The sequence below is a fragment of the Neofelis nebulosa genome, chromosome 13 (genome assembly GCF_028018385.1).
Source record: "Neofelis nebulosa isolate mNeoNeb1 chromosome 13, mNeoNeb1.pri, whole genome shotgun sequence".
In the NCBI taxonomy this organism is placed as follows: domain Eukaryota; kingdom Metazoa; phylum Chordata; class Mammalia; order Carnivora; family Felidae; genus Neofelis; species Neofelis nebulosa.
This window is the reverse complement of record NC_080794.1, coordinates 65002839-65026386: the sequence shown is the minus strand read 5'-3', so window position 1 is coordinate 65026386 and position 23548 is coordinate 65002839. Positions and strand designations below refer to the sequence as shown.

At 39.4% G+C, this 23548-nt stretch overlaps 1 protein-coding gene and 1 pseudogene across 2 annotated transcripts in view; one reads left to right on the top strand and one right to left on the bottom strand.

Annotated features, from left to right (window-relative positions):
• The window catches only part of ARMH3 (armadillo like helical domain containing 3), a 171607-nt gene that overhangs the window by 94861 nt on the left and 53198 nt on the right, over positions 1–23548 (top strand). The window lies entirely within an intron of this gene.
• LOC131493271 (cytochrome c oxidase assembly protein COX20, mitochondrial-like) lies at positions 2376–2556 on the bottom strand (annotated as a pseudogene).

Sequence of the window (23548 nt, the reverse complement as noted above, 5' to 3'; positions counted from 1 at the left end):
CCCTCACTTCTAGCCCTTTGAGGAGATATTTGACCAAGAAACTTTGTCTTTACTATTTTAACACTTCCTTCTTCCCATTAATGTGGTTAAAGAGAATGTGCCCAAAAGGAATATGCTTATAACTGCAAAGATACGAATCAATGTGTTCTAATGTCTGATTGGAGGGATTACAGATATTTTAATTTTTCTTACATTTTAATTTATTAAAAACATTTGGCTGTGGATTTTTTTTTTAGATGCCCTTTATTTGTAAGTTGGCAAAATTCCCTTCTATTCCTAGTTTATTGAGTGGTTGTTTTTTTGTTTTTTTTGTGTTTTTTTTTTTTTAAAGGTATTGGGTTTTGTCAGATGCTTTTTCTGTGTCTATTGAGATGATTTGTTTCTTATTCTATTGATACAACTATATACATTGATTTTCACATGTTAAACCAGCCTTGCATTCCTGGGATAAAGTCCACTTGGTTAAGATGTATAATTCTTTTTATATGTTGCTGGATTCAGATTGCTAGTATTTGCTGCAGATTTTTGTACCCACATTCGTCAGAGAGATTGTTCTGTAGTTCTCTTTCCTTGTGGTCTTTGTCTGGTTTTGACACCAGGGTAATGGTGGCCTCATAGAATGAGTTGGGGAAATGGTCCCTCTCTTCAGTTTTTTTTAGAAGACTTTAAAGGATTTAGAGATTCTTTAAATCTTTGGTATAGTTCATTCATGAAGCCATCAGAGCCTGGACTTATATTCACAGGTAGTTTTTTAAAAATAGTAATTAAATCTTTTTGCTTGTTTTATAGGTATGTTCAGATTGCCTGTTTCTTTTTGAGTTAGTTTCAATAATTTTGGGTTTTTTTCTTGTTTTTTGAAAAATATTTTAATGTTTATTTATTGATTTTGAGAGAGAGAGAGAAAGAGTTGAGTAGGAGAGGGGCAGAGAGAGAATCCCGTGCAGATTCTGCAGTGTCAGCACAGAGCCCAGTGTGGGTTTCAAACTCACAAACTGTGACATCACGACCTGAGCGGAAATCAAGAGTCAGTTCTTTAACCGACTGAGCCACCCAGGCGCCCCTAGTTTCCGTATTTGTGTCTTTCTAAGAATTTGTCCATTTCATCTAAGTTGTCTAATTTATTGGCATACAGTTGTTTATAATGGTACTTTATAATACTTTAGTGTTTCTGTAAGGTGAGTAGTAATATTCTTTCATTTCTGATTCTAGGAATGTGTATTTCTTCTCTTTTATCAGTCTAAAAGGTTTGTCACTTTTGTTGATCTTTTCAAAGAACCAGCTTTTGGTTTTATTGGTTTTCTTTTTTGTTTTTCTATTCCTTATTTCATTAATTTCTACTCTTTATTATTTTCTTCCTTCTGCTTATTTTAGGCTTAAACGTCATAAAAAAAAAAAAAACCCTCAATGTTACATTAGTTTCAGGTGTACAATATAATGATTGACAAGTCTATACAACACGTCTATATGTTATGCTCAATAAATTTTACATGGTAGAAATAATATAGGGTGGGGATGCCTGGGTAGCTCAGTTGGTTAAGCATCTGACTCTTGATTTCAGCTTGGGTTATGAACTCAGGGTCATAGGATTGAGCTCCCCATTGACCTCTGTGCTGAGTGTGGAGCCTGCTTGAGACTCTCTCTCTCCATCCCTCTCTGCCCTTCCCTCATGTTCTCTCTCTTTCTCAAAATAAATAAATTAAAAAAAAATAATACAAGGTATATTCTCTGACCACAATAGAATGAAATTAAAAATCAACAACAAAAAGAAATTTGATCAGAGAATATATCTTGTATTATTTCTGTCATTTAAAATTTTTGAGGTTTATTTTATGGCCTAGCATATTATCTATCCTAGAAAATGTTCCATATGTCCTTGAGGAAAATATCTATTCTGCTGTTGAGGAAAATATCTATTCTGCTATTCTTTTCTAGCTGTCTGTTAGGTTTAACTGATTTTTAGTGGTGGTCAAGTTTTCTGTTTCTTTGTTGATCTTCTGCCTAGTTGTTCTAGCCATTATTAAGGAATGGGTATTAAAGTCTCCCAATTTCTATTAGGTTTTTATTTTATTTTATTTATAACTAACACATAACATTATTTACTTCACTGAAAGCCTTATGGTACATACCAGGTTTAATAGAATTGACCTCAGTTTTGTTCACACTGACTCCAGTGAGTTGTATTTGGGTTTTCTGTGCTGAGACTACTTGATTTCTGCTGTTGCTGTTGGTTTGTTTTCTTTCAGGATCAAGGTGGGTACTTTCATATAAAATCTTATTTTTAGTTCCTTCTCTGGCAATTCTTTTCTCGATTTTTAGCCTTGCATAATTATACTTAAAATGGAACCAGCTTCCTAAAGCCACCAAGATAAATCTTCCTACTCCAACATCACATGATCTTCTAATTCTACTAAAATGCCCAAGGCCACCCACAGAAGATCCTAATGAACCATACAATATTGAATCCCATGCACAGGGAATGTTTTCCACATCTAAAATTCCTAGGAGCTTAAAGGGCTTCCGCTTTGCTGGTTTGCCAGGCAGTGGTGTGGCGGCCATGGGCTCTAGTACCCAATTTTTATTGTTGAATTGCCTCAGCTTTTATTTCTGTCATGACATACCTTTTTCATTCTTTTACTTTCAACCTATTTGTATCTTTGAATCTAAAATGTGTCTCTGGTGGATAGCATATAGTTGGATCTTGTTTACTTTAGTCTGACAGTCTCTGCCTTTTGATTGGGTTATTTATTCCACTCACGTTTAGTGTTGTTGTTGATATAATTGAACTATGTCTGCCATTTCATTTCTAGTTTGCTGTGTGTTTCATGAATTTGTGTTCCTCTGTACCTTTATTTTTATTTTTTTAAATGTTTGTTTATATTTGGGGGAGAGAGAGAGAGTGAGAGTGTGAGTGGGGGAGGGGCAGAGAGAGAGGGAGACACAGAATCTGAATCAGGCTCCAGGCTCTGAGCTGTCAGCTGTCAGCACAGAGCCTGACACAGGACTCCAACTCACGAGCTGTAAGATCATGACCAGAGGCCAAAGTCCAGCGCTTAACTGACTGAGCCACCCAGGTGCCCCAACTTTTTTTTTTTTAATTAAAAAAAACTTTTATTTTAGAGAGAGCATGAGTGGGGGAGGGCCGGGGGGGGGGGGGAGAGAGAGAAAGAGAAAGAATTCTAAGCAGGTTCCATCCCATGGCCCTAGTATGACCTGAGCCAAAATTAAGAGTTGGACACTCAATAAACTGAGCCACCCAGGTGCCTTTTCTCTGCACCTTCTTAACTGCTTTCTTTTGCATTAAGTAAATATTTTTCAATGTAGCACTTTGATTTCTTTAATGATTTTTTTTCACTGTTTCTTTTAGTTACTTCGTTAGTGGTTGCTGTAGGGTTTACCATATACATAAACATCTTAACTTATTGGAATCACAAACTGTTTAGATTATACTAAATTCCAGTGAGATACAGAAACATAACTCTTCTGTAGCTCTAAATAACATACACATGCAACACTCACTTCAGTGAACTTTATTTGCCAAAAGCACACTAAAAAGGAGAATTTCATGTATTTCCTGAGAAAGTAAGGATGCATTAGAAACAGGACCCTAATTTTATTTACTTTATCATGTCTGGAGCTAAGACTAGGTGAGAATGGGGAAATAGTCTGTTTAGAGTTTAGAAACATTTTGTTTGTTAAGAGATTCTGTCACAGGTGGGTGTTAAACACAGCATTCTAGATCCTGCTCCATTCTTCGGTGAGCTGATAGCCTATGGCTCAAAATATATTGAGCTCGTTGTCTCTTGATGCTTGCATGTTGAGCTTTGTAACAAATAAAGAGTATGGTGCAAAAGGAATAGCACTAATTGGTAAATGTAATTTTGAGAGAAGGACACAGTAGTTTGATGTGGAATGGATGAAGGTGTGTTCATTTATGTCTGGAGTCAGTGTTGATTTGTGGAAAATCATCTTGTCCTGTGGTCCATCTTTTGCATCTCATTTTCTCCCACCAAGGTAGGGGCTGCTAATTGTGGCCTGTTTTTATTTACGCAGATAAGGGACTATTTCTGGCATATGACTCCTAGGAGCAAAGAAGCCAACCTTGAGCTCAGCCCTCTGTCCTGAATCAAGCTCTTGGACTATAAAACAGGACCTCCTTAGTGGGCCCCAGGTGCATGCTCTGAGAGTGTCAATTGAGGCCTCCCAGGTGTGGGGCCTCAACTTTTGTAAACACTGGGTTTTATAGGAATGTGAATAGCCAACTTAAGGAACCTTGTAAATGGTGAGTTAGTTGGAAGAGATCTTATACATATCTGGTGACCTTATTTTGAATGTTCTTTTGGAAAACAATTAGTCTTTTTGCTTGTTAATTACATTGATGTTTTTCTCTTTCTTTTTTTTCTTCTTTTTTAAAAAAGTTTATTTATTTTGAGAGAGAGAGAGAGAAGGGCAGAGAAAGGGAGAGACAGAATCCCAAGCAGGCTTTGCTCTATCAGCGCAGAGCCTGACATGGGGCTTGAACCCACAAACCTTGAGATCATGACCTGAGCTGAGATTGAAAACTGGATTCTTAACAGATGAGCCACCCAGGCGCCATGATATTTTTTTTCCTTCCTTCCTTCCTTCCTCCCTTCCTTCCTTCCTTCCTTCCTTCCTTCCTTCCTTCATGTTTATTTAATTTTGAGAGAGAGAGACAGCGCAAGCTGCAGAGCGGCAGAGAGGGAAGGAGACAGAGGAGCCAAAGCACGTTCCAAACTGTCAGCACAGAGCCTGACATGGGGCTCAAACCCACAAACTGTGAGATCATGACCTAGCTGAAGTTGGATGCTTAACTGACTGAGCCACCCAGGTGACCCTATTTTTCTCTTTCTTAATGAATTATGGCAAGTACTTACTTGAACATTTTGGAGGTGGTTTGGAGGGACTGTTTTTGTGACCGAGCCAGTGATACCAGAGGAGCTGTTTCTGGGTGACTAGAGGTAATTAAGAGCCCTGGGCCTTGAGGTAAGTTGAAAGGGCTTGATACTGAGCAGACAGTTGTAGGTGAAATTGGCAGTTTCTTCCAGAGTGTTCTAGTCCTTGGTCCCAGGTGTGTGAGTGAATGGCCCCCACGTGGTAGGAAAACAAATTCTCTCCTCTTTTTAGGTCCACAGTCCTTCAACATTCTGTTTCTCTAAATGTGTATATACACAGCAAAGTCCTGTTGTTTGCGCTTGTGCCACCAGTAATTAATTGGATCTCCTTTCCTATAATTCTGTGGTGTGGTAAATTAACTTTAGGTTTTTAAACTTAGCATTAACTTTTTTATGGCTCTCGGAGATGAGCCATCTGACATATGTCCTTTATTCTGCTAGTCTTTTAATCAGCAGATCCTACCCTGTGCCTTCTCCAGTTTCTTATTATGTAAGCATCAAAAACCTGGGAAGAGAGAGATTCAGAGAGAGAAAGAATGAGTAAGCGAAAGGGTGGTATATTTGTGTGAGATAGACTTGAGATCCTTTCTTTAGAAGCCTCTGGTCTTAGGAGCATTTCTTTATTCTTCTGTTTCTGTCACTGCTTCCTTGTCTTTACATCTGTTTCTAAATGCTAGGAGTTGAGAACCAGAGGGGCAGTCAAGATGACCTAGAATTACTGCTGTTTTAGTAGGTCAGAAAGAAAGGTATTTCCAGTTGATTCATTAGATAATTGGGTCAGAGGGTTGGGAAGGGGCTAGAGTCTATAGCAGTCCAAAGCCTAGCTATCACTCCTGGGCCTTTGCTCTTTCCCAGCCAGCTCTTCTCCTTCTCTGGCTCTCTGGAGATGGCCTGCTTTTGCTGGTACAACTGTCCTTGGTCCTTTAGGGATGTGCTGCTCCCTAATTGTCATTGATCCCAAGGTAAGACAAAAAGTTTCATTTTCACTTGAGAAAAGGTTGATTTTTTTTTTTTTCTTCTTGAAAAGGAACTCTCGCTAGGTAGGAAGTATAGACACTTAATCATGACTTAGTTCACAAATGCTGGGGTTTAAAAAAAATTTTTTTTAATGTTTTTATTTATTTTTGAGAAAGAGAAAGACAGAATACTAGTGAGGGAGGGACAGAGGGAGAGGGAGACACAGAATCCAAAGCAAACTCCAGACTCTGAGCTGTCAGCACAGAGCCCAACGCAGAGTTTGAACTCATGAACCGTGAGATCATGACCTGGGCCGAAGTCAGATGTTTAACTGACTGAGCCACCCAGGTGCCCCTCACAAATGCTGGTTTCTAAATGTAACTTCTATAAATCCTAGCCACAAATGGGATCAATAGGCATAATTTAGATCCTTAATTCCTTTCCTTTTTCCATCCAACATCTAGGGCACTTAAAAAAGTCTTTTAAAATTGTGGGCAGTTCTTCACCTTATCCCTTAATTTTCTCTCTCCATTTTTCTTTCCGAAAAATTGGGCTGGAACTCTGGTCATATAACTCAGATATTCTAACCCCGTAGAACACAGTAGATTGTTAATCTGTTAGTGGGTTCTAGAACCTATTATAATTGGGTAACAATATATCATCCTGGTCAGCAAACCCAACAGGCTTCTCTTCAGTAGGTGAAATTTTAGTTTTCTTTGGATTATTGTGAACAAAAAGAGGAGTGTTTTGGGCTCCGTAGGAGCGTAATCACTCAATTAAATTCTCAGATTTATACCAGATACCACATACCATACTTCGTCTTTTCTATGGGACTTTGATCTTACAGATTAGCAGTGCCAGGATCACAGAACCTTAAAAGCTAAAAGAACTGAAGACGCCATCTACTCTGGTCTGCTTCCCAAAGCAGAAATCTCACTTATTGGGGTCACAGCCTGCCTCTCCTTGAATACTTAGTGAAAATAGTGCTTAATACTTTAGGATATAGACTATTCAGTTTTTTAAATAATGAGAATCATAGGGCATCTGGCTGGCTCAGTTGGTGGAGCATGTGACTTGTGATCTTGGGGTTGTAAGTTCGAGTCCAACTTTGGGTGTAGAGATCACTTAAAAAAATAAAATCTTTGTAAAAATGTTGAGAATCTTTTCCTCATGTTGGAATCTTCCTCTTTATAACCTGAACCTTTAGATGCAACACCAAAAAATGTACTCTGTCTTCTATATATTAACTTCTTCAAAGGGCTAAGATGTATACTACTGCCTTTCTGTACTATCCTTTCTTCCTTCAGTTGTTATTCATTTGTCATGGTTTTTAAAATATCTGGCATACTGTGATTGTCCTTTAGATATATATTAAAAAAAAATTTTTTTACATTTATTTATCTTTTGAGAGACATAGACAGAGCACAAGTTGGGGAGGGGCAGAGAGAGAAGGAGACACAGAATCCAAAGCTGGCTCCAGGCTCTGAGCTGTCAGCACAGAGCCTGACGCGGGGCTCGAACTCACAAACCCTGAGATCATGACCTGAGCAGAAGTCGGACGCTTAACCGACTGAGCCACCCAGGCGCCCCGATAGTGAAAATCTTAAGCAGGCTCCACACCCATCTCAGACAGTGAGATCATGACCTGAGCCGAAATCAAGAGTTGGACATTTAACCAACTGAGCCACCCAGCCACCCCTGAACTTTTCTTTAACCTAAATGAAACTCTTTATCCTTACTATATTGTTTTAACTTTATTTATTTTGAGAGAGCGAGAGCAAGCAGGGAAGGGGCAGAGAGAGAGAGACAATCCCAAGCAGGCTCTCTGCTGTCAGCTCAGAGCCCAACACAGGGCTGAGCCCACAAACCACAACATCATGACCTGAGCCAAAATAAAGAGTCAGACAATCAGCTGAGCCACCCAGGTGCTCCACTCTTTATCCTTATTAAATATATCTTGTTCATTGCAGCTCATCATTCTAGTTTATCGGGATATTTTTTGAGTCCTGATGATGTCATTCTGTGTATTGGTTTTCTTTTGCAGCTTTGTATCATCAGCACATTTGATAACTATGCCTTCTAAATTTTTGTCCAGATGCTTTGATCTAATCCTGACTCTGCTACTGATTTGGTGGATGATTTGGGAATATTTTCTCTCCTTTTTGGGTTTTGGCTTGCTGCTATTATATAAAATGGCCTCAAAAACTGGGGGAAAAAAAACCTCCTTAAGAATCAACTGCAAAGCTCTTTGTAAAGAATAAATTTGTGAAGAAAAAACTGTGGGTGGGGAATCATCAGCCAGGGCCAGACTAGAAAAATAAAATCCTTTTATAGAAAAATCAGAGACAACAATCTTCATAGAATGGTTCAAGTCTTCCTCTGTCCTCCTACTCTCCCAAAACCCCAAGAGGGAATTTACCAGTTGAAATAAATTAAAAAATAATAACATAAAAAAGAAAACAAAAAGAAGGAAAAAAAGATGGTTGCAAGCGTTAGTTCTTATTATATTGAGAAATTAAAACCTAACAGAGAACATTGAAGAGGCGGTTTGGAGTGAGGGTAGGTGGGAAAGCTTTACTGAGAAAGAAGATGCTCTTTACTGTTTTCTCTTTTAATTAGTAGTAAGCTTGGTGGTCACAGTAAAGGCTCTTCTGAGTTGGGGTCCATAGGGAGAGAAGGAAAGTCACTGCTGCCTGCTATTTCTCCTCTAAACAAGCCTTGCCTTGTGCATTGCCTTTCCCCTGGGTTCTTAAAGAAGGTGTGTGATCATCTAAAACTGAAACTGAGGCAGCGTTTTAAGCAGGCAATTAATGACATGGTAAGAATTTTTAGCTTCAGTACATTAATTGTTAAATGAATTGTGTCTGCATTTTACTGTCATTTTACTGTGATATCAGCCTAATTACATATATAGTGTTACAGAGTGGAAGATAATAATAAGCAGAATTATGCACTCAGTGATCAGACTTCAGGAATTTCTAACACTGAAGAAAGATTTTCTTCTTAAACTGTCTCTTGCTGTTCTTTTTATGTGTAGGTTTTGATTAATTTTACCTCGATTATACATTTCTCCCTGGGGCCCAGATATTGTGCATGCTCTAGCAAAGTGGGCTTCAATTGTAAGAGGTTTAATGAGATTTTTTGTTCTAATTGGTTTCCATATAATTTCTTTTAAAACCAATAACATGTGAGGGGGATGTCAAACACAGGGTGCAATAATGCATTTTCACTGCCCTGAACATCAAAAAACATTAATTTCTCTCTCATTTGACATTATTTTCATATAATGAAAATTCTCGGTCTCAAGGAAGTTCCAGAGACAGTGGTTCTCATTGATCTCCCCTTTCCTTTATTTATGTTGGTGACATCCCTGAAAAGGCAGCAGGATCGCTTACCTGTAGTTGGAACTCAGTCTGGGTAGAAGGGAGTGAAAGATTTCCGACTAGGGTTTTGACTGTGCATCATCTTCCTTATGGGATAATTTTCTAATTGGGATTCAGATAGGGATGGATTAAAGACCGTTCCTTTGCCCATTTAATCGGAATTAATTTCCTACTTGAAAAATGTGAACTATTTGATAAGTTCTAAAAAGTACTATATTAATTTGTATTTGTTATAAAGCTTGATCCTAAAATGAATATCTGTGAGCCACTCAGGCTAATCAATAGAATGTTACCAACTCACTGAAAACCTTTCTATTTTAATTATACATATAGTAAAATGCAAAATCGTAGGTGTGTAATTGGACAGCTTTTTACGTATATATATACCTCTGTAATACCATCCAGTTCAAGACCTAGAGCCTTCCCATTGCTCCAGAAAGTGCCTCGTGACTCTCCTTTTCCCCAGAATTGTGCACTTTTCTGACTTCTTTCACCATAAATTAGTTTTTCCTGTTTTTGAGTTTCATGTAAACAGAATCATATAGAAGATCCTCTTTTGTGACTCTCTTCTCACACTCAATAAGTTTTTGAAATTCATCCACTTTGTTGTGTATATTATTTCATTCCTTTTTTTTTTTTTTTTTTTTAATTTTTTTTTCAACGTTTTTTATTTATTTTTGGGACAGAGAGAGACAGAGCATGAACGGGGGAGGGGCAGAGAGAGAGGGAGACACAGAATCAGAAACAGGCTCCAGGCTCCGAGCCGTCAGCCCAGAGCCCGACGCGGGGCTCGAACTCACGGACCGCGAGATCGTGACCTGGCTGAAGTCGGACGCCCAACCGACTGCGCCACCCAGGCGCCCCTTATTTCATTCCTTTTTAAAAAATATAAACATTTTTATGATTTTTTTAAGTTTTATTTATTGAAGTAATCTCTGCACCCAACATAGGGCTCAAACTCACAACCCTGAGATCAAGAGTCGCTTGCTCAAGCCAGCCAGGGCCCCCCAAATTTAGACAGTTTTGAACTCTGGTAAAAAAAAAAGATATAAAATTTACAATCTTAAGTGTTTTTAGGTATACAGTTTAGTAGCATTAAGTGTTTTCACATTGTTCTACAATAGATCTCTAAGGCTTTTTCATCTACTCTATACCCATTTAAAAAACAGCCCCCCCCCATTTCCCCTCCTCCATGTCCCTGGCAACCACCATTCTACTTTCTGTTTCTATGAATTTGACTACTTTAGATATCTCCTATATGTGGAATCAACACAGTATTTGTCTTTTTGTGACTGATTTATTTCACTTAGCATAATGACCTCAAAGTTCATTCATGTTGGATCATATGAAAGGATTCTCTTCCTTTTTAAGGCTAAATAACATTCCATTGTATGTATAAACTGCATTCTGTTTATTTATCTGTTGGTGGACATTTCGGTTGTTTCCACATTTTGGCTGTTATGAATAATGCTGCTATGAACATGGGTGTGCAAAGATCTAGTATATGTAGTTCATTCCTTTTTATTGCTGAGTAGTATTTTATTTTGTAAATATAACACAGTTTATTCTCCCCATTTCTTTATCAGTTGGATTCTCTAACCTTCTAGTCTTACTTGTTATCTTCTGTGCCTCTCTTTCTCTTGCTCTTTCCTGTGTTCATTCCCTTCACTGGCTCCCTTAATACCTGCAGAATAAAATTTAATCTCTGTAGCATGGCATACAGTTCCATTCTTTTTTTAAAAAAATGTTTTTAAGTTTATTTATTTTTGAGAGCGAGAGAGCAAGCAAGCACAAGTGGGGGGGGGGCAGAGAGAGAGAGAGAGAGAGAGAGAGAGAGAGAGAGAATCCAAAGCGGGCTCCAGGCTCTGAGCTGTCAGCACAGAACCCACAAACTGCAAGATCATGACCTGAGCTGAAGTCAATGCTCAATTGACTGAGCCACCCAGGCACCCCATAGTTCCATTCTTAATATGCTTTCTGGACTCTGTGTCCTCACCACAGCTATGCCAGACCACATAGAGTTCTCTGGACAAAACAATGACACTTATAGTTGTCTGGACAAACAGTTTCCTACTCCAGACCCTACACACACACACACACACACACACACACACACACACACACACACACACGTTTCCTCCCTGCCTTAGATGTCCTTCCCCAGCTTGTCAGCTTACCTCCTGAAATAGTACATGTTGATCATTGCTTTTAGAGCCAGGTCTATCCATACTACAGTAATAACTATTTGTGTATCTTTTTTACTAGGCTGTGAGCTCTTTGAAGGCAGGCAGCATCCATGTCTAACTCCATAACACAGTGCCTGTGTTCATTGAATATCTGTTCAACATAGATCTATAAACAGAGTTCTGCTCTTTTAGACAAGTGGGTATTCAGGATACTGGCTGGGCCTGATCTGGAATGGGCTGGGAATAATATTAATTCCTTTACTGTTGGGCTGATGAATATTAATTCACTTACTGTTGGGAGGGAACCCATAGAACAATCCAGAGACCACATTTCAGAGAATCACTGAACAAAAGTGCCAGTCAGACTCTCCAAAAGAGAAATGGACTGAAGGCTAGAGTGTAAGAGTTCAGAAACAGGTCATAGGTGCAAGCCAGGGATAATAGAGCAAAAAGGTTTGGAGAGGAGGGTAAGGATTAAAATCTAGAGGAAAATGCCCTAGGCCAAATAGGGTCTCTACAACAGCTTTTCTCAAGTTGTGAGCATAGTCAGGGTGAAGTGTGAAAAGCATGACTTTCTCTGTACAGTTGAATAAGTGTTGAATGTTTCATGGGATCCATCATTGGAGGTCAAGCAGGTCAGTAAAGAGAAAACCACTTTGATACAGCCAGCAGATGCCTGGGACTCTGTCACGTGCTTTAACTTATAGGAGTTTGCTTAAAAAAAAAAAAGAGAGAAAGAGAGCCTTTCAAGACTAATAAATAAAGAAAAAAAAAAAAAAGCTAGAAATGGGAATATTAAGGGAAAGACTTAAAGTGCCATGAGCTTCCTTTGCAAAGAAAAGGGCAGTTCTTCTGGTCTCAAACATGGCCAAGCAGAGAGGGTGGCTGGGAAGGAGGAGATAAGAAGATAACTTTCTTATACCTTCTTAGCTAGTGTATATCACTTTGTCTTTGAAAATTGAAGGCATTCAGGGGCGCCTGGGTGGCGCAGTCGGTTAAGTGTCCGACTTCAGCCAGGTCACGATCTCGCGGTCCGTGAGTTCGAGCCCCGCGTCGGGCTCTGGGCTGATGGCTCGGAGCCTGGAGCCTGTTTCCGATTCTGTGTCTCCCTCTCTCTCTCTGCCCCTCCCCCGTTCATGCTCTGTCTCTCTCTGTCCCAAAAAAAAAAAACAAAAAAAACAAAAAAAAAAACATTGAAAAAAAAAAGGAAGAAAATTGAAGGCATTCAGAATTATCAGCCTGTTGGTATTCTTCAGACTGGTGAAGCTGTTGGGGCCTAGGGAAAATGGGTCATTGTTTAAAGAAGGAATGAAGAAAGGAGGGAGAGGAGAGAAGGATGGAGTAAAGGTTTCTTTGAGCTAAGTTTCACTGCAGTGATACGTGCATCCCCCTCTACCCTTTGCTTATTCTGAAATCAGAAGCTCTCTTTGCCCCTGTTGTCAATTATTAAGGATCTTCTCCTTGGGTTTTGGTAATATCTGTGACCCACAATTGTCACTCCTAGTGCTGTTTTCTTTTCATGAGTCATTTAGCAATTATTTATGGATTTCACTAAACTGACCTAGATTTAGAACTCTTGTGGTTAAGACCTCCATGCCTATTGACATGTACCTCAGCCCCATAACCCTTAGCTCTTTGGGTGTTCAAGGGACTGTAATTTGATTTGAAAAGCTCGGTGTTCTTTTTCTTCAGAAATCAGTGTTCTACTAAGGCTGACATTTCATTGTCTCCTGGATAATTTTGAGTCAGGATAACAAATTAGAGTTTGGGATACATTACAGATGATAAATGCGACTTCCTTAAAGGGAAATCCATTTGTTTTGCTTAGTGTTTCTGTGATTAATTACTTGCCAGATTAAATTGCTCCATAAAAATGCATAGTATTTTATTCGATTGCTCTTCATGGTGATTAATTAGGCCATACTGTTGCTTTGTATGTTAATTATGCTGACATTTTTTTTTCTCTTCTCTAGTTTAATTAATACAGCATATACTTGAAAGATTGTTTTTGGGATGGGATACTATCTTAGGAAGAATGAAGCCCTGTGTAGCTTTTAGGCTGGTATTAAAGAGTAAGACCTCAAATTTTGTGTGTTCTCTACCGATCCTTGTCTGTATCTGTGACTTGCAGGAAGTGCACTAACTGCAAACGAGTCAGGAAGAGCTCTGCTTGGTTTCCCTGTAATTATTAAAGGTGATATACTGAAGATTCTTGGCTCAATTGAAAAGTGATTAAGAATATAGAGGAGAAGCTACTGATGCAATGTGTGGTGTAAAACAAGTGTAAAGCTAAATGCTAGTGTGTGGGGGTAGAAAGAGTTTGTTCCCTAGGCTGCTGCAGGGGGCCAGTGAGGAAATCAGGCATATTTAACATTTTTATTAATGATCCAGGGCTGAAAGTATAAACACTGTTAATGAAGTTTGTAAGTGATCCTGATTTGGAGATATTTCCTGCACCCAGGAGGGCGGAGAAATGATATAGATGGACCCGGGAGAGAAGCATCACAGTTATTCTATTGGGAAAATGCATATCTGCTTTGTAGAAATGACATGCATAGAACCAGGCAGGTTTTTTTTTTTTTTTTTTTAAAGTTTTATTTATTTTGAGAGAGAGAAAGCGTGGGCGATGCACATGAACTAGTGGGGAGGCGGGGCAGAGAGAGAGGAGGGGAGAGAGAATCCCAAGCAGCCTCTGCTCTGTTGCTGTCACTGCAGAGCCCGATGCAGGCTGTGTCTCATGAACCATGAGATCATGACCTGAGCCAAAATCAAGAGCTGAGCCACTCGGGTGCCCCCAGGGAGATGTTTTCAAAAGTAGGTCTTCCAGCAGTCCACTCTTGGTACTTACCCAAGTGAAATGAAAACTTGGATTGAACACATGTTTGCAGTGGCTTTATCCACACATTCTCTGGACACTGGAAACGACCCAAATGACCCTCTACTAGGGATTAAATAAATAAACTTGTCTACCCATATAATGAAATACTACTTAGCAATAAAAAGGAAAGAACTACTGATACATACAGCAACGTGTATGAATTCAGTTGCTTTATACAGTATGAAAGAAACTTGACTCAAAAGGCTACATAGCAGAGCCCTGGCTGGCTCAGTCAGTGGAGCTTGGGACTCTTGATCTCAGGGTTGTGAGCCTGGGATCATTTGAGCCCCATATTGGGTATAGAGATTAGTTAAAAATAAAATCTTAAAAAAAGAAAAAAAGCCTACATAGTGTATGATTCCATATATATGACTTTCTGGAAATGGCAAAATTGTAGGGACAGAATTCAGATCAGCCAGGGGCTAGGGTTGGGACCAAGGGCACAGAGGAACTTTTTGGGTGATGAAATAGTTCTGTATCTTGATTGTGGTGTTTGATTACATGACTGTGTGCATTTTTCAAGACTTGTAGATCAGACATTAAAAAGGGTAAATTTTACTGTATGCAAATTATACCTTAGTTTAAAAATTAGAAAAAAAAAAAAAAGGGCACCTGGGTGGCTTAGTCGGTTAAGTGTGGGACTTCATCTCAGGTCATGATCTTGCAGTTCGGGCTCAGAGCCTGGAGCCTGCCTCCTTCAGATTCCGTGTCTCCCTCTCTCTCTTCCCCCTCCCTCGTTCATGCTTGCTCTCTCTCTGTCTCTCTCTCAAAAGTAGATAAATATTAAAAAAAATTTGTTTTTAATTAGAAAAAAGATGTCTTCACAAGGAAGGGTAGGAAACTTAGCTTTTGACCATTGCTGCCATACTTTTCATGTGGCAACTTATTGAAAACAATTTGAGTAACAGGAGCTACAATTAGAGGACTTGGATTTTCTTCATGTTGCTTCCAAATTCCAAGAGTTTTTATTCATTTTTGAGTGGAAGCAGAGGGAGGGTGGGTTGTGGTGGTTTTCCTTGGATGTTAGCATAATTAAACATGTGGCCTGATAAGATTGTTTTGAAAAAGAAATCATAGATAAGGAGCTCTTGGACCTTGTTGATAGCCATGAGACATAGACAAGAGGATCATTTGCCCAATTTATGAGTTGAATCCAATTATTTGAGGTTGTGTGGATTTAGTTTTAGGTTTTGTTTACTTGCTCTGTCTGGGCCCTCCCACTGTGGAATTGTTGTTAGACCTACATAGTGCCCAGATATTTCTGTCCCAGAGCTAATCTCCGAGACAACTTCCACGCCTCTCTGCTTTTGGACTGGAGCAAGAAGCTTTGTCATGCTATGAGTTTTGTAAAGCAGGTTTGTACAATGTCAGGGACCCAGGGATAGGTGAACCACAAATGCTGAGCCATTGCTGATGGCTGCTATGCCTCTTTCCTCTCTTTCCCCCATGTCTCCAGTGATCTGAACTGTGTTTATCGTGCTTGCTTCTCATGTCCAACTTGGAGCACCTCCCTGAATGCCAGACTATTTGATAATCTATTCACTGTCCCTAAAAATAGTCCAGTGGGGGAAATTATATAGTGGCAGAAATTATATGGTGGTAGACTTATTGCACTACTTATAGCAATAACAGTACAGCTATGTGGCTGCAGCTTAGTGTGCTAACATGCTGACTACCCCCGAGCCGATGTGTGGCCATCATTCTGACTGAGAGCAGGCAGATTACATTTAGCAAGCTGCTGATTCCCGGAGTGACTTGTTGAGCCAACATTGCTGGGTCTTTCAGTGTTTTCAGCTAAATGATTTTCAGCACTGGACCTGAAGGGGCTGCTGTGCTCCCCAACCAAGACTGCATCTGTGGAAAACCTCATATTGATTTGTATCCCTGTTTTTTAAAATCTGTCCCTTCTTCTCCTCCTAGTGTGATAAATAATGCAGATACACTAGATGAAGTGTGCTATTGGAGCAGAACTCTAATCATATTGCTTAGGGTTGAAATAAACTAATTTAATCAGAAATAGGACTTTCTCAAATCACCATCTATGTCAAGTAGCATATTCTTATTCTGACTTGGCACGTTCACCAGTACTTGCAGGGTGTAGCAAGTAGCGATTTAAAAAGTTGTAACCTTGTAAAAAAGGAAAGCTTTTAGTAGGGAAAGAAATCATAAGACAGCATATACAATTTTTGACTGGATAAATGAAACGTTATGAGATAAAGCTTATGGCGGCAGTGTATCATGCCTTAATACTGAATTTTTATGCCCTTTCTGTCCAAAAGGGACTTAAGGGGTAATTTACTGACTGTACAATAGTAGATACGCAGCACTCCATCCAGGTGGGAAATGCAGGTCTGTTTTGGCCAACTCTTAATTAGTCTGTGATTACTTATAATGTGTTTCCTGTGAACCGTCTCTGTGCCTTTACCTCCTGACCTGCATTAATAGATAGTACCACATGACAAGACTTCATAGGGGGGATGGCATGGCAGTTAAGACTCTGGAAGAACATCTGAAGGCCCAGGTACAATCACGTTGTACCTGAGATAGAATGTGACCAGGGTAGCTGTGTTTCATTTGAAAAGCTCCAAGAGATGACAGACTATTGCTTACCATCCATTATTTGCTTCTGGAGAGTTTCTGAAGCATTCCCTCTCTCCTGTGCAGTCATGAAGGTCACTCCAGGAAGGAAGAGGCCACTCTCAGCACTAAACCAAAACTCAATACAGGAGTATTGAGCACATTTACCCACTAGAGTCTAGGGGCCATTGACTTTGGTCGAGACTGATGTTCTTCCTTCTGTCTGATCTTTCAAGCAAGGGCTTTATCCTAGAGAAAAGAAACCCTTTTCCCCACCTCTTGAGTACGCTTCCAGAGATAGTATTTACATGTAGAAGTATGTTCTTTTTTGAGATTTTTGTTTGTTTATAGTCATTTGGGAAATGCAAAATCTGACATCTAACCCTGATTCAAAATTCTCAGCATACTAGCAAGTGAAGAGAACTTCCTTAACCTGATAAAGAACATCTGTGAAAAACCTAGAGCAATCATACTTTTTTTTTTTTAATTTATTTTCTTTAACTTACATCCAAGTTAGCGTATAGGCCAACAATGATTTCAGGAGTAGATTCCTTAATGCCCCTTACCCATTTAGCCCATTCCTCCTCCCACGACCCCTGCAGTAACCCTCTGTTTGTTCTCCATATTTAAGAGTCTCTTATGTTTTGTCCCCCTCACTGTTTTTGTATTATTTTTGCTTCCCTTCCCTTATGTTCATCTGTTTTGTATCTTAAACTCCTCATATGAGCAGTCATATGATTTTGTCTTTCTCTAATTTCGCTTAGCATAATACCCTCTAGTTCCATCCACGTAGCTGCACATGGCGAGATTTCATTCTTTGTTATTGCCGAGTAATACTCCATTGTATGTATGTATGTGTGTGTATGTATGTATATATATATATATATATATATATATATATATATATATATATATATATACACCATATCTTCTTTATCCATTCATCCATCGATGGACATTTGGGCTCTTTCCATACTTTGGCTATTGTTGATAGTATTGCTGTAAACATTGGGGTGCATGTGTCCCTTCAAAACAGCATTCCCTTGGATAAATACCTAGTAGTGCAATTGCTGGGTCATAGGGTAGTTCTATTTTTAATTTTTTGAGGAACCTCCATACTGTTTTCCAGAGTGGGTGCACCAGTTTGCATTCCCACCAGCAATGCATGAGAGATCCTCTTTCTCTGCATCCTTGCCAACATCTGTTGTTTCCTGAATTGTTAATGTTAGCCATTCTGATAGGTATGAGGTGGTATCTCATTGTGGTTTTGACTTGTATTTCCCTGATGATGAGTGACGTTGAACATTTTTTCATGTGTCGGTTGGCCATCTGCATGTCTTTTTTGGAGAAGTGTCTATTCATGTCTTTTACCCGTTTCTTCACTGGATTATTTGTTTTTTGGGTGTTGAGTTTGATAAGTTCTTTATAGGTTTTGGATACTAACCCTTTATCTGATATGTCGTTTGCAAATTTGGATACTAACCCTTTATCTGATAACCTTATTATGTAATAATAATAACCTTTATTAAGTCTCCCATTCCGTTGGTTGCCTTTTAGTTTTGCTGATTGTTTCCTTTGCTGAAGCCTTTTATTTTGATGAGGTCCCAATAGTTCATTTTTGCTTTTGTTTCCCTTGCCTCTGGAGATGTGTTGATTAAGCAGTTGGTGCGGCCAAGGTCAAAGAGGTTTTTGCCTGCATTCTCCTTGAAGATTTTGATGGCTTCCTGTCTAACATTTAGGTCTTTCATCCATTTTGAGTTTATTTTTGTGTCTGGTGTAAGAAAGTGGTCCAGGTTCATCTTCCTCCATGTTGTGCAGTTTTCCCAGCACCACTTGCTGAAGAGACTGTCTTTATTCCATTGGATATTCTTTCCTGCTTTGTCAAAGATTAGTTAGCCATATGTTTGTGGGTCCATTTCTGGGTTCTCTATTCTGTTCCATTGATCTGAGTGTCTGTTTTTGTGCCAGTACCATACTGTCTTGATGATTACAGCTTTGTAATACAGCTTGAAGTCTGGTGTAGCGATCATACTTAATGGTGAAAGACTGAATGCTTTTTGCCTAAGATTAGGAACCAAGTGGGGATGTCTGCTCTCACCACCTCTATTCATCATTGTGTTGGAGGTTCTAGCCAGAAAAAGAAACATAAGGCATTTATTTATATTGTAAAGAAAGAGATAAATTGTCTTCACTCTCCGGCCACATGTCTGTCCAAGTAGAAAACCTGATGGACTTTACAAAAAGCTGCTAGAAGGGGCACCTGGGTGGCTCAGGCAGCTAAGCGTCCAACTTCAGCTCACATCATGATCTCACGGTTCGTAGGTTCGAGCCCCACATCGGGCTTAGTGCTAATAGCTGAGAGCCTGGAGCCTTCTTTGGATTCTGTGTCTCCCTCTCTCTCTGCCCCTCTTCCACTTATACTCTGTCTCTCATAAATAAATGTTAAAAAAAAAAAAAAAAAACACAACACCTGCTAAAATGAGTGAGTTTAGTGAGGTTGTTTTCCCTTGGTAGTAAATTCCAGAGATGATGCTCAGTTCAATTTTTTTTTTTAACATTTTCTTTTCTTTTCTTTTCTCTTTTTTCTTTTCTTTTCTCTTTTCTTTTCTTTTCTTTTCTTTTCTTTTCTTTTCTTTTCTTTTCTTTTCTTTTCTTTTCTTTCCTTTTCTTTTTTTTTTAATGTTTATTTATTTTTGAGAGAGAGAGCAGAGAGCAAGAGAGACAGAGAATCCAAAGCAGGCTCCGTGCTGTTGCACAGAGCCCAGTGCGGTGCTTGAACTCACGAACCCAACGAACCATGAGATCATGACCTGAGCCGAAGTCAGACGATTAACTGACTAAGCCACCCAGGTGCCCCTCAGTTCAGTTTTAATTCTTCCTGTTAGTATCAGCAGCAATCTATCAAATACATCATTTCTTTATTCACTAAAGACTAAACATTTTGAAGGGAATTTCAACCTTTAGTGTTTTTAATTTTCCAGGACCCCATTATTATAATGATTTTTTTAAAAATTTAAATCCCAGTTAGTTAACATATAGTGTGATACTGGTTTCAGGAGTAGAATTTAGTGATTCATCACTTACATGTAACACCCAGTGCTCATCCCAACAAGTACCCTCCTTAATGCCCATTAACCATTTAGCCCATCCCCCTACCCATCTCCCCTCCAGCAACCTCAGTTTGTTCTCTATATTTAAGAGTCTCTTATGGTTTGCCTCTCTCTTTGTTTTTATCTTCTTTTTCCTTCACCAGATATCATATGATATTTGTCTTTCTCTGACTGATTTATTTCACTTAGCACAATACACTCTAGTTCCATCTATGTTGTTGCAGATTGCAAGATTTCATTCTTTTTGATCACTGAGTAATATTCCAATGTGTGTGTGTGTGTGTGTGTGTGTGTGTGTGTGTGTATACATATATATGGTGTGTGTATATATATGGTGTGTGTATATATATATATGGTGTGTGTGTGTGTGTGTGTGTATATACACACACACACACACACCATATCATCTTTTTTTTTTTAATTTTTTTTAACGTTTATATATTTTTGAGACAGAGAGAGACAGAGCATGAACGGGGGAGGGTCAGAGAGAGGGAGACACAGAATCTGAAACAGGCTCCAGGCTCTGAGCTGTCAGCACAGAGCCCGACGTGGGGCTCGAACTCACGGACCACGAGATCATGACCTGAGCCGAAGTCGGCCGCTTAACCGACTGAGCCACCCAGGTGCCCCCATATCGTCTTTTTTAAATTAATTTATTTTTAAATTTACATCCAAGTTAGCATATAGTGCACCAGTGATTTCAGTAGTAGATTCAGTGATTCATCCCCTGTGTATAACACACAGTGCTCATCCCAACAAGTGTCTTCCTTAATGCCCTTTACCCATTTAGCTCATCCCCCCTCTTGCAACCCCTCCAGCAACCCTCTGTTTGTTCTCTATATTTAAGAGTCTCTTATGTTTTGTCCCCCTCACTGTTTTTATATTATTTTTGCTTCCTTTCCCTTATGTTCATCTGTTTTGTATCTTAGCTTCCTCATATGAGTGAAGTCATATGATGCTTATTTTTCTCTGATTAATTTTGCTTAGCATCATACTCTCTAGTTCCATCCACATAGTCGCATATGTCAAGATTTCATTCTTTTTGATTGCTGAGTAATATTCATTGTGTATAGATACCACATCTTCTTTATCCATTTATCTGTCAATGGACATTTGGGCTCTTTTCATACTTTGGCTATTGTCGATAATGCTGCTGTAAACATTGGAGTGCATGTGCCCCTTCGAAACTGCACATCTGTATCCCTTGGATAAATACCTAGTAGTTCAATTGCTGGGTCATAGGGTAGTTCTATTTTTAATTTTTTGAGGAACCTCCATACTGTTTTCCAGAGTGGCTACACCAGTTTGCATTCGCACCAGCAGTGCAAAAGAGATCCTCTTTCTCCACATCCTCACCAACATCTGTTAAACCATATCTTCTTTATCCATTCATCAGTCAATGGAATCTGGGCTCTTTCATAATTTGGCTATTTTTGATAACACTGCTATAAACACTGGGGCGCATGTTACCCCTCCAATCAACATTTTTGTATCCTTTGGATAAATGCCTAGTACTGCAATTATTGGGTCATAGGGTAGTTCCAGTTTTAGTTTTTTGAGGAACCTCCATACTGTTTTCCAGAGTGGCTGCACCAGTTTGCATTCCCTATAACGATTAAAAAAAATTTTTTTTTTTTTTACATTTATTTATTTTTGAGAGACAGAGCGTGAGCAGGGGAGGGGCAGAGAGAGAAGGAGACAGAATCTGAAGCAGGCTCCAGGCTCTGGGCAAGCTGTCAGCACAGAGCCTGACTCAGGGCTAGAACCCACAAACCATGAGATCATGACCTGAGCCGAAGTTGGTTGCTCAACCGACTGAGCCACCCAGGTGCCCATCCCTGTAATGATTTTTTACATTGAAGTATAGACCACAGAAAGAGCCAGTAGACCAGTAAGATGGGAAACATTTGCAGCAAGGTCTACACAGCTTGTCCAGTATAAGTATATTATAAGCTGCGTATAGCTTTATTTTCCAACAGGTGAAATTAATTTTAATAATGTTATTTACCCAGCATACCCCAAAATTATTGTTGGAACCTATAATTAATATAAAAAATGGTTACTGAGATATTTTGTACTCTCGGTATATTTTATATATTTAAAGTCTTTGAAGTTAGGTGGATATTTTATACTTACACATTTCAATTTAGATGATATATTTTTATTGGAAATATTTGATCTATATTTAGATTTCATAGAATTTACAGTTGAAAAAGTAAGAGTCATATACCCAAGTTGTTCCATACATACCTAAAAGTTTTCCAATAACTGTATTGAGTACCTAAAAATCATTCCCCTTTAACATTTGCATCCACATTGATAAATCTGGTTCATCTTTTTTAGAATTTATTTAACTTCTAAGCTACATCTGTCCAGATTAAGGAAACTTGCTAACTCTGTGTTAATATCAAATTCAAAAAGGTATGGCATAAATAGTTAAGGAAATTGTACATTTATCAGTATCAACAAAGCATTTTCCAAAATTTTCTTGTAGTGTGTGAAGCTAGTTAGTGCTGTCAGTTACAATTAGAATCCACTCCGTATAGAGGCACCTGGGTGGCTCAGTCAGTTAAGGGTCCTAGTCTTTGTTTTGGTTCAGGTGATGGTCTCATGGTTCGTGGCTCCATGCTGACAGCGTGGGGCCTGCTTGGGATTCTTTCTCCCTCTCTCTGCCCCTTCCCCGCTTGCATGTGCATGCCTGCATGCATGCATGTCCTCTCTCTCTCAAATAAACAAACTTAAAAAAAAATCCAGGGGCGCCTGGGTGGCGCAGTCGGTTAAGCGTCCGACTTCAGCCAGGTCACGATCTCGCGGTCCGTGAGTTCGAGCCCCGCGTCAGGCTCTGGGCTGATGGCTCAGAGCCTGGAGCCTGTTTCTGAGTCTGTGTCTCCCTCTCTCTCTCTGCCCCTCCCCCGTTCATGCTCTGTCTCTCTCTGTCCCAAAAATAAATAAAAAACGTTGAAAAAAAAAAAATTTAATAAAAAAAAAAAATCCATATTGATGGGGCGCCTGGGTGGCGCAGTCGGTTAAGCGTCCGACTTCAGCCAGGTCACGATCTCGCGGTCCGTGAGTTCGAGCCCCGCGTCAGGCTCTGGGCTGATGGCTCAGAGCCTGGAGCCTGCTTCCGATTCTGTGTCTCCCTCTCCCCTCTCTCTCTGCCCCTCCCCCGTTCATGCTCTGTCTCTCTCTGTCCCAAAAAAAAAAAAAAAAAAAAAAAATCCATATTGATTCACATTAGAAAAATGTGTTAATGATATTATGGAAAGCTTCAATTTTAACGTAAATACCTGGCCAGGTAGGTCACACAATAAGCTTTTCCTTTTCTTGAAGTTTCAATTTTAACTCATTAATTAAAAGAAAAGTTTTGGGGGCACCTGAGTGGCTTAGTCGGTTAAGTGTCTGACTTTAGCTCAGGTCATGATCTCATGGTTCATGGGTTCAAGCCCTGCATGGGGCTCTATGCCGACAGCTGGGAGCCTGGAGCCTGCTTCGGAATCTGTGTCTCCCTCTCTCTCTGCCCCTCCTCCTGCCACTCCATTTTAATTAT